This window comes from Cyprinus carpio, chromosome B3, assembly GCF_018340385.1.
Source record: "Cyprinus carpio isolate SPL01 chromosome B3, ASM1834038v1, whole genome shotgun sequence".
NCBI classification, from domain to species: domain Eukaryota; kingdom Metazoa; phylum Chordata; class Actinopteri; order Cypriniformes; family Cyprinidae; genus Cyprinus; species Cyprinus carpio.
In genome coordinates, this window is record NC_056599.1 from 30,028,408 (window position 1) to 30,040,090 (window position 11,683).

The window sequence follows — 11,683 nt, forward strand, 5'->3', positions numbered from 1 at the left end:
TTCACACCAGTCGCAATTATTTGCGGCACGAAAAATTGGCACAAATGATTTTTCGTCCTCTGTGTCAATATTTTTCCTCAGCGCTCCACGATGAAACAAGTTGTCCAATCAAATCTGAGCTAAGATCACGTGCCTGGAGCAGCCGCTGTTGCACGAAAAGGCAAGAGTGGTGGCACTGTTGGTGTAACCAGTGTGAACAAACACAGAAGAAAAGTATTCCGAGCGATTCTGAGAGAGAAGAGAGTGGATTTCAAATTCTTGTTATCTTTGGCATCTGAGAACAGATTTAATAATTAGAATAATTATTAGAATTAGAATAATTTCAATTAATTCTCCACTGAATTATGTGATCTGGAGTGTCCGTTTTCTTCCACATGTGCGAGTGTTTTATGAGTCAGTGCGCATTCACTCTAGAGATCTAGTATTAAAAAAAAATTAAAACATATTTCTACACATGAAATATGAAAGCAAATAGACATACAGTATTATTATGACATTATCATTTGTTTTTGTTTTCTTTATAGATAGTTTGGTAACACTTTATTTCGATAGTCCACTTTAGACATTCTACTAATAGTAAGTAACTATGCAACTACATATCAACTAGCAATTAGTAGAGTATTTGTAGACTGTCCGCTTGATATTTTCTAACACTTTCTTTGTCAACTTATTGTAAACTTATACTAACCCTAAACCTACCCCTAACACTAACCCTAAACCTACCCTAACAGTCTACTCTGAGATTTAGTAGACATGTAGTTGCAAATTAATCAGAATTAGTTGGCATTTAGTTGACATGTAGTTACAAAGTTACTTGTAGTTAGTAGAATGTCTAAAGTGGACTATCGAAATAAAGTGTAACCGATAGTTTGTATTTCTGTCATAGAACCAAATTTTATCTTAATTTAATGCTGTATATTGAGCAGCGGACGATGTTAAATCCATATACGAGATATATATCTGAGGAAAAATCGTTGTTGGTTGGCGCCACCTAGCGTGCAGGCATGAATAAGCAGAAGACGATCAGTCGTTTCGCACTTGGTGTGGAAGCACTGATCGCCGGCGATTCGCCTAGCTTTTCGCTTTGCACTCAGTGTTAAACGGCCTTAATGGTTAATCGATTATTAGGGGGCAGCTAGAGCTAAATAGAGCAAAATAAAAACTAAATTCTTCCGAGAGTTGTCATGATATAACAAATCAAATTATGCCAAGCATGTAGACTGGACACCTAGGTCTAATTTTGGAGCCGACGTCCCACCAGCAGGTTTTGAAATGTCATCTTGGTTACATAATGGAATAGTTCTTCGTTATAATATCCACCTTGCTTGAGCTTTCCAGTAACTGCTCCTTAAGGCATCTGGTCTGGGAAAAAGGTCACAGTATTCAAAGAAAAAGGTCTCAACCACACCATGGCATCTTGCAAAGGTTATCAGGGGAATGGATGAACATTCATTTGGACTTTTTATGGGTTTTGTAACCTGTTACAGGTTAAATAAATCACTGAAATTAATAGTTTTGGATTTTAACCAATAAAAAGGTTATATTAAAAAGTAACCTTTTTAATCAATGTGGATACTATTTTGTAGAGCAAAACTATTTTACACAACCTGGCTGTTTAACATCCAGCCAGCACAGCCATCTATTGTGTGCAATGTGCGGAGCTAAAAACAATTGTGCATGTTTAAAAAGAAAAGCATCAAACGGCAACATCTTCAAACCAGTCTACATGCACACCTGTTGTTAGCGACACCATCCACATTCTCAGGAACAGGACAGTACAGTACAACATCCCGCAATGTAAAACTTCTTTGAACTGCTCCATTTTCCCAGAGAGCAAAATGTGCTCATCTCAAAGCCACTAAGATCCATGTGAAACCACCACCATGCCACACGTTAAACATGAACGCATAAAGCCTTAGGCACAACCGTTTCAAAGCACACATGCACCCTGTGTCTACCACTAAACAAGAGCCCCATCTACACAGAGGACTTTGATGAACCACATGACTGCTTCACCCAAGCCAGAGAGGCCAGGAGCTTTAGATGTTTAAAAAGGAATATCTTACTCAGATACACCCATATTCTGCCCTCACTGGGTAATTATTGTTTATTGCGCCAACAACACCAGAAAAAGGAGAAAGATAGAGGCTCTGTTTAGTTAAACTGAGCCGAGTTTGAACTGAATCTTAAACGCTTTTTACTCTGAAGTCCAAAAGCGATGATATAAGTTTGTTGTTTCCTGTTAAGGGTCCTACAGAGGAAAGCAGCACATCCAGCTTCACACTGGGAGATCTGACAGCAAGCCAAAAGTCACCAGCAGCATGTGCCAGTCTCATCTGCGTGTGGGTGAACAGAAAAGATCTTTATCAGTGACAGAGGTCATAAATGTCTCTGTGTGATTATCTTTATCCATACGCCAACGATCATAATTATGTCATCATTCTGTGCATTTCATCCTATCTCTCTTTACACCCACTCCACAAATCCACTAATTTCACTTTTTCGTCCTCTCTCTCTATGCACCCCCATCGCTGTCTGGGTATTTGAGCCCACAAAATCCCCACCTCCCAGTCCAACACAATACCTCTCCTCTTTGTTGACTTGAGTTGGAATGAGCACAGATGAGTTGAGCTGAGTTAACATTAGAAGATGGGTTAGGTTTACATGGAGCAGGTTAATAGTTCACCCAAAAATTTAAATCTGGGTCCTGCTTTATACAAGGTGGCCTTAACTGCTATGTACTTACATCAAAAAATAAGTACAATGTACTTTTTGTGTTGACATTATATTGCGAAACACTTTTGCTGCTGAGGTGGGATACAGGTAAGGTTAGGGAGAGGTTTGGCATTATGGTTAGATTTAAGGGTGGGTTAAGGTGTAAGGGATGGGTCAACAGTGTAACTATAAATGTAATTACAGATGTAATTACATGCAGGTATTTAAAAAATATATAATTACTATGCAAAAACATGTGCATACACAATAATTGCATTTTATCTAATTATTTTAAATGTAAGTACATCATTAAGGGAACCTAATATAAAGTGGGACCAAAATTTGTTGGGATAAGTGGACTTGGGATGAAACGAATGCATTTGAGAAGACTTCATTTGAATTGAGAAGATGTCTTAAAATAACATAAGATTGAGTTAAGTCGATTTGAGTTGAGGTGACAAAATTAGATGACTTCAGCTGAGATCATTTGAGTTTAGTTGACTTGAGTTGGGCACAACTAAACACGAGTTAAAAATTGCTGAGCTGAGAAACTCAACTAAAGTCCTCAGGAGGAGAGGTATTGTGTTGGACTGGGATGTGGGGGTTTTAATGGGTCAACTGTCCAGACGGCACAAGCTTTGGGGCCTAGAGAAAGGGGAAGAAAGAAAAAGAAAATTTATGGAGAGGGTAAAGACAGAGAAGAATGAATGATGTGCTGTAGAAATGAGACCTAAAATTTGGAAGCTTAGTGGTGGCGGCATTGGAGTCACGTGAGAGTGGTGTAGTTCATTTGTAGCCTAGATTTTACTCTTTACCTCTGGTGATTGCATTTAGGCTTCAAAATTTAATAAAACCTGCGTTCATTTGTGAATATTGTTATTATGAGAAAACATGTAATAATCATAAACTGTTGTTGATCACAGAGCTTATTTCTGCAATAATCCAAAAGTTGATGCAAAATCCTGTGGGGTTTTTGTTAATGGAACAAGGGTGATCCTCAAAATAGCCTTCAAAATTATGCCATCCAAGCAGCACGCTATAGTGTAACATGTATAGAACAACATATGGACACAGAGAAACACACAGAGACACTTAATAACCTCTGATAAAGATCATTTCTGTTCATCCAAATGCGGATGATAGCAGCAATCTCCTCTTCTCAAATAAACCTCAAACAGTCACAAATGTCCCAAAGTGTGTCGGTCTGTGTGTGGGGTTCCGGTCGCATATAATTATATAATTAAGTCTTGTCTGATTGTTCTCTATAAGAGGGCAAAGGGGCTGTTTGAATGTGTATCTCAGCCATTAGGGACTTTTCAGAGTGTAGGAATGTGGTGTGCTTGGCATTTTTGAGTAAAAGGGCAGCTCTCTGCTTGAGAGTGCCAGCGCTGCGGGATGAGATCATGACTGGAGATGCCCACTTGCTGGAAACAGTGGCACAACTTCTGCTCCCTCGCTCCCTCTTTCCTAACAGCTGGGGGAATTCCAGACCCATTAGATTATGGATTGAGGAGATTAAGGTTTTTAGGCCTAAATCAGATTTTATGCCTCTGTTGTGCCCTTGCCCTCATAGCTGGAACATTTTAAACCCAACGAACCGACTCGCTTTCTTTCTTCTGCACTCTTGCTTTCTGTCTCGGGGCAGGATTTGACTGTTTGCTGATAAGCCGTGTGCGTATGAGGTGGCAGGCAGGCAGGCCGTTTGCTTTGCAGATAGTACGGTAGTGCTATTGTTGCCCAGCAGGAGCTGTGCAAGGGATAAGAATAATCTGGAATAACGCAGGCGTGAACTGAGATACAGACGAGGGGAAAGGCACTGTGGACCTGAGGCCTGCTGCGCTTTTAAAACAAAGATAGAACAAACACACGCTTGATACAGACACATGGAGGCATTACATAAGAGCCAGCCAGACTTGATGCCCTTTAGCCAAACACAGCATTTACCCCATATCTAAGACCACAGCCCTTTGACTTTGCCTCTGTATTACATTTCTGTTCAAGTCTGGTAAAAGGTCACAGTGATGCCATGTTTGAATTTCATGGTGGATAAGGATGGCAGTCTGGGACACTTTCTGGATGGCTAAGGGAGTAAAGCAGTGGTTGCACTGGGCTTTGAGCATGAAATTGTATCTTATAATCTATTATCTATTCAATGTACAGGTCAAACTTCACCAAACTTAAATTATTAGTACCAATAAAATATAGACAGACAGACAGATAGCATTCAGTTTTATGAGCTATATTTAAAGTTTACTCTACCCCATACAAACTGTAGTTTATATTAAGATTTTGTGGCGAGTCAGTGTTTAGATGACAGCATTACTCAGTTGACCCTATTCCTTAAAAAAAAAGAAAAACACTGATCATGAAAGGATATTAAAATAGAAAAGAGAAAGAAATAACAGATTCCCAGGACTTTTCAACATGCCATTAAGTTCCCTTCATTTGCCCTCTCGTGTCCCTCTCTTTTTTGTTCTGTTTTTTCCCCACCCATTGAGAGCAATGTGTATGTGAAAGAATGTCATGGTGAGACGCACAGACTGCTCTCTACTGCCGATTCCCATCTGAAAATCATGTCCAACTGTGTTGTTTCCAAATTCACAGGCTTATTTGACTGACTTACTGAATGGCACAAGCTGGGCAGTTGTCATGTGTAAGTCTAAAAGAGAGGAGAAGGGATCTATTTCACATTATTGCATTTAACCTAACGCTATTTTGATGTGCCTTTGTAACTAAAGGCTTTCTAAAATACAATTTACATTTTACCTGCGAGCAGAACTATGCAACCTCAGACCCAGAGCACCCTCTGGTGTTTGCTTTGTGTAAAGCTACTTTCATTAGGCGTTTCTTTCACTTTAATTTTTAGCAGTGTTTTACTATTGCAGTATAAGTTAAGCCTAAAGAAAATCATATATATTATATATTATGAACGGAACCTTAAACCTCCTCCACTTGAGAGGAGATGCTCTATTCCTCGTCTAAATGATATACCCTACCCTACACACCCAGGATTTCAATTGGTATATAGTGGAGATCAAAATTAGAGAGCTGAAATATTGTTAATCTTCATCTTTAAAAATTTAGCTGTGGGTATACCACTGTTATACTAACATGTTTGGCAAAATATCCAAGGCATTTCAACAAACACCTTTATTCTGTGGAAAACAGTGATCAAAATTAGAGACCAGTTTGGTATTTCAGCTTTGTGCTTTATTGTTTGGAAAAATGTCCTTGTTTTGAGTGACTTATGTGGTTTTGCGTATGGTTGGAGTTAATAGTTTCTCACACTGCTCTGGTGTGATCTTGGTCCACTCTTCTTCAACAGTTTGGCAACTCTAGTGGGTTTCTTAGTCATAACTTTATCACCAAGGATTTTCCAGAGATTTTTTAGTCAGGATTTTTTAGTTAGAACTATGGGCAGGCCATTTCATTATTTCAGTGTTTTCAGCTTCAAAGAACTGCTTTACCCATTTTGCAGTGCGACAGAGGCATTGTCCTGAATGAAAATTGCAGGCTGATTGGGAAATGTTTGCAGGGAAGGAACTGCATGTTGCTGAAGGAGGTTCTGATAAACATTTGCATTTATCTTGCCATGTAGCTGTATTTGTCTTTCCCCAGTTTGGTGCTGTACAAAATGTTTCCCATCAGACCCAACTACATTAAACTTGCTCTCAACACTACAGTGAACGTTGGACTATTTCTTCTCTCCACACAACAAACTCCTCAGCAAAGGTGAGCTGTACCTTTTGATTCTTCCTGCTGATATGAGATTTGTTCACTGCAGTGTGCACTTTCAGTCCGACTTCTCTTATATGTCAAGGCACTATATGCCAATACAGACCCTGTTCATCCCTGAACTGGCAAGCAATTCCAGCTGCAGTGTTGAACCGATTCCCTATTGAGAGTCTCTGCATTATCTTGTATTCTCATGCATTTGTCTTACATGGAAGTTTTTATACTGTGCTGCAGAATACAATTAATTTTTGAAATATGCTTCAAAAACTGCCTTTCTACTCCTGTTAGGATAGCTTTAAATAGGACTAAGCAGTGACCTTGTTTTCTAATTTTGATCTCCCCTGTAAAACTAGTTGGAAAATCCTACTACACCAGAGAAGCCCTACAGGCCTACTATAACAGAATTACTGAAAATGTTAAAGACCACCATACCATCTTATTTATTTCAATTTGTAGACTATTACTTAGCAATTGTGAAGTCAAAATTATTCATATTCAATAACAGGTATTTATAACAGAATATTTTTAACAACATTATGCAAACAAAGTCTTTAACACTACAAAACAGACCAAAGAGATCCAGGATGAAGTATAATTGTTTGTTCACTGACATAGTCTACTGGAAAACTACACTGATAAAACACATATTTAATTATAAACTATAATTTAACATCATGTAAATGTCAAGTAAACAATATGCTCATGAATTTACCATAGCATTTCTGCAACATATAATTTATATTGAAAATGTGGATTTGACTGTGTTTTATGTGTGTTTCAGTGCATTTAGCAGAGTTGTGCAGGTTATAGCTTATTGTCTCCACATTGAATGGCGAGTTTGTTCAACTTGTACGTATCTGTCTGATTACCACACAGCCACAACTTGCCAGATGTTCCTTAGTGAATCTCCTGTATTGTCCACACACCATTAGCGTCACCGGTGCTTTTCCTTTCCTTGTTCTGTACAGTGAGCTTGTGGCAGTCAATGTGTCTGAACTCTGCTGCAAAAATCGCAAAGAGAGCAAAAAAAAAAATGATGAGAGGAGACTAATATATTGTAGCTTCTTAAGGAAGTAATGTTGTTTTAAACAGAACAAACACTGAGAAGACATAAGGTTAAGGACAACACAATTAAAACTTATAATAATATGAAGTGAAAATGCATTCATTTCATAACTAAAAAGAGTTCTGTCATGACAACTCTCAAGAGGGATTGGCATGGTAATGTACATGACAATGTTAATGTATTTGGTCTTGGCGTATTGTATTTATAGATCTGCTACACTGCTGCTGCTGCTGCGGCAGAGCAAGTACAGACACTTGCTACTGCTAATACAGTCACAACATGTGACACTGTGAGCATGTAAGAAATATTGCTGCTGAAATATGACACATGAAATAACCCCCATATAGCATACATGAATCACCTCGTAGCAGATCTATACAGGTGGAGCTGGGGAAGGTGGAGGGTTTCTAAAGCAAGCTGCACTGCTACAGCAAGCACTAGTCATATATTTGAATGCTGAGCAGTGAGCTCATTGGCTACCGATACAGCAGAGAACCAATCAGCTGTGCCATGTGATAATGACGTCATCAGGTCAGATTGGGTAAGACCTACTGGACTATGCCATCTACAGTTTCATGCCAGAACTCTGTATTTATGAAGTTTTATCATCTTTTGGAGCTGAAGGATACTGCAGATGACCAAACAAGTACACAGGCTGCAGAGGATGATGCGCACTGGCACCACCCACCTGCGGTCATGTGACAGCGGGCTGTAGTACGAAAGCCACGCCTGGATCCAGAAATAAACCAGACCCAGGAAGAAGGCCACGAGCGCCCCAAACAGATGAACCCCCATCACTACAGATTGCTAATAATGCAAAAGCAAACACAAATAAGCACAACACAATTTACAAGTTATCAAGTACCTTCCATTTGTTTGTAGTCTATATACTGTACCTGGAAGTTTCCTAGAATGGAAATCCCAATGCTAGAGATGAAGCCAAGCACCAAACCGGCCGTGTTTAATTAAATGAGACGAAGAACAAATATCGGGGATGTTGTGATATGTTTTTGTGAATATACAAGGGTATGTGGAGAGAGAGAGTTTTCACAGAGGGTGTAGTGTATGTGGGAATTTTCCAAATACATAAGATGAGAGCACTCACCCAACACACTGCATATGTTGCAGATCTGAGAAAACAGGCAGCTCTGGGGGTTGTATGAGCCACATGTGCTGGAGGAAACAATATTCATTCATTTCCAATGTCATATTTTCAAATTCACATCCATTTATGCCTTTCTAGCTCTGGAACACCTTACAGACACACAGTTAATCACTCAACGCTTTAGTTAAAATCATAAGTAAACACTTCTTGAGGAAGCTGAGATCCATTAATGTTAGATAGAGGCTTATTTTTAGCTAAAATAAAAATTAAATATTGAACACACTATCCCACATGGCCTCGTTTTCATTCCTGTTGAACATTATACATGGCGCTACCCTGACTAAGTCTAATTTAAGATACGTACCTGATGAAAGGGAATTCTTCGGTTATATTAACAGTGTTATTAGAAACAGCTATGGCATACCTGCACACAAACAAGTGCAGAAAGAGTCAAATAAACAAATATTTTGTATTGATACTGAAAAGATATTGAAGATATTAAAAAGGGTGAGAGAAATATTTTGAAAAGAGTGAGAGAAACATGAAGTAATACTCACACAACCCACATCCCAATAGTCCCAAACACTGCCAGGGTGACGGGAAGTAATGCCCAAGCCCACATGATGGACCAATCAGATCACCTGTAGAAAGACCAAGTGTCTCTTTACATGTAAACACACATTTATTAGCATGTATAATTTTCACTGTGACCTAGCAAACATTTCAATGACTGAACAGTTCGCTATAAAGTCTTCACAGGATATTCGACCAAGGCACAGAAAAGTGTCAAGGCAATTATTACAAATTATGAATTATATACATTTATATATGGAGCAATAATTGTGTATTACGGATTATACATAGGGAACCTATGAATCAGAAGTCAACTCTAGATAAACAGCGTTAGGAAGTATCTGCTTAGATTTTTACAACCCCACCAATATAAGATATATCACATAGTGTTTAAGGGAGTGTCATGTTTTCCCCCATACACCTGTCCTGGTTATAGTGGTGTTGAAAGTCATCTTGAATTTTATTCTTTACTAAAAAAAACCCCACAGAATATGAAAGAGAGTCTTCTTACTTTTCTGACTATTAAAGCCTCAAAACCAAATTCCCTTACAGCATTTTTCAAGCTGTACATCTGCCAGTTTTCCTTCAAATGTCAAAGACTGGTATGCAGATATTGAGACTACGGTTTACTGCTTCACTGGGAATTAATATCGCTGTCCATCTCCCATGCATTATTTTCTCAGGCCAGCAGTAGAATGACACTCCCTTTTATAAGTTGGTTTTTTTTTTTTTCATGACTCTAGTGGAACTTGTTCCTACCACTAAGAACAGATGTTTAAAATCATGTAAAACACTTTTTATGACAATTATTATAAAATAATCTTAATTCAGGGCAAATGCAAAGGGTTTTTTATACCAGCACTGACGTCAAACACAACCATATGTCAAAAGAGCTGATCATCCATATTTGGACTGTCTGTAATTTCTGTGAGCTTACTAAACAGACTAAAATGTCCACAAATAAACATTTGACATGCAAAATATAATAGAGTGAGAAAAAACTACAGAAATATCACAATCACAACTGAAGTGATTTTAGCATGCTAGCTGTAGTGATTACAGCAAAAAAAAAAAAAAAAAAAAGAAGAAGAAGAAGAAGAACAAAGTGTTCAGTTTAAGAAAATAAACCTAAGATGGTAAAAGTAGTAAAAAATCTTATCTTTGAGGAAAGAGACAACGAAATAAGCAAAAGAAACAGAAACAAGCAACGCATAACTTAACTTACATGTTCGTACTACCGTTCAAAAGATTAGGGTCAGTGAGATTTATTTATTATTTTAATTAAATAGCCTATATATTTTCATTTAGCAAGGACACGAATTTAAAATAAATGATTAAACGTTCTAATAAAAGTTTTTTAGTGGTTTCTGGAGGACCATATGACACTGTTAATGCATTACATTTAATTTCAATAAAAATAAAAGAGCAAGTGAGCAAATAAGAGACCTCTTTCAAAAATATTTAAACAGTCTTAACGACTGAAACTTTTGTACGGTATCGTAGCATATTTGAATAACAAATGGCAAATGAGAAGAACTTACCTCTCACCTACAACGCTGCTTGTGTAGTACTACGTGTGTGTGTGTGTCCCTAGAAATCACATTATCTCTCTCTCTCACACACACACACACACACACACACACACACACCTGCTTTTCCTTCTTTCAGATATTGATGCATCACTCAGAAACAGTTGCTTATAACTTACCTGCTCGTCAAAGCAATATCAACTCGCATAAAGGCATGCACATGGCCAAGTGTTCAAGGCGAACGTCAAAATGGAGACAAAATATGATTTTTGCACAAGTTTTAAAGTTTATGAGGGTGTTGGCGCATAAAAACATCCAGTTTAAATAAATCCTCGTTTAAAACGGGAGCAATGAGAGAAGAATCGCCAGACAGGTTCAAGCTGACAGTATACGTGAACGTACAGCAGGTTTCAAACCAGTCGTGACTATGGACTTTGCGCCAGATCATAGCATTACGACAACGACTACTGTACCACGAGTCGTGTGAACCTTTCACCTGTCTTGTGTACTATTTCAGGTACATTTTTCACATCTGCATGAAGAATTGTGCCATGAGTAACACCATATCATTTACACGTAGCCTAAGTGAATAATCTGTCGGTTCCTCCCTCATTTTATTACAGCCAGTTAGCCACAGTAACGCAGAGACCAATCAGAATCATCTAAATACTGTCATTACAGTCTTTGTTACTTAACATCACGTGAATGTGATTAAAATACCTCCGAAAACTAAAAAAAAAAAAAAAAAAAAAAAAAAAAAAAAAAAAAAAAAATCGTAGTTTTAGAGTTTATATCGATCTTCTGGATACATGGTCTAACACATATTAAAAAAGTATAACATGCTATAAAATACTAATATGGAAAGGTCCATTTTTCTGTCCCTAGCCTTTACAGAAATATTACACTTTAGGATTACAATTGTTTTTATATTTTAAAATAAAATAATGTTTTATTTGAACA

At 37.9% G+C, this 11,683-nt stretch overlaps 1 pseudogene; it reads right to left on the reverse strand.

Annotated features, from left to right (window-relative positions):
- Positions 1 to 6,866: 6,866 nt before the first annotated feature.
- On the reverse strand, positions 6,867 to 11,444 carry LOC109078392 (annotated as a pseudogene).
- Between the last annotated feature and the right edge of the window lie 239 nt (positions 11,445 to 11,683).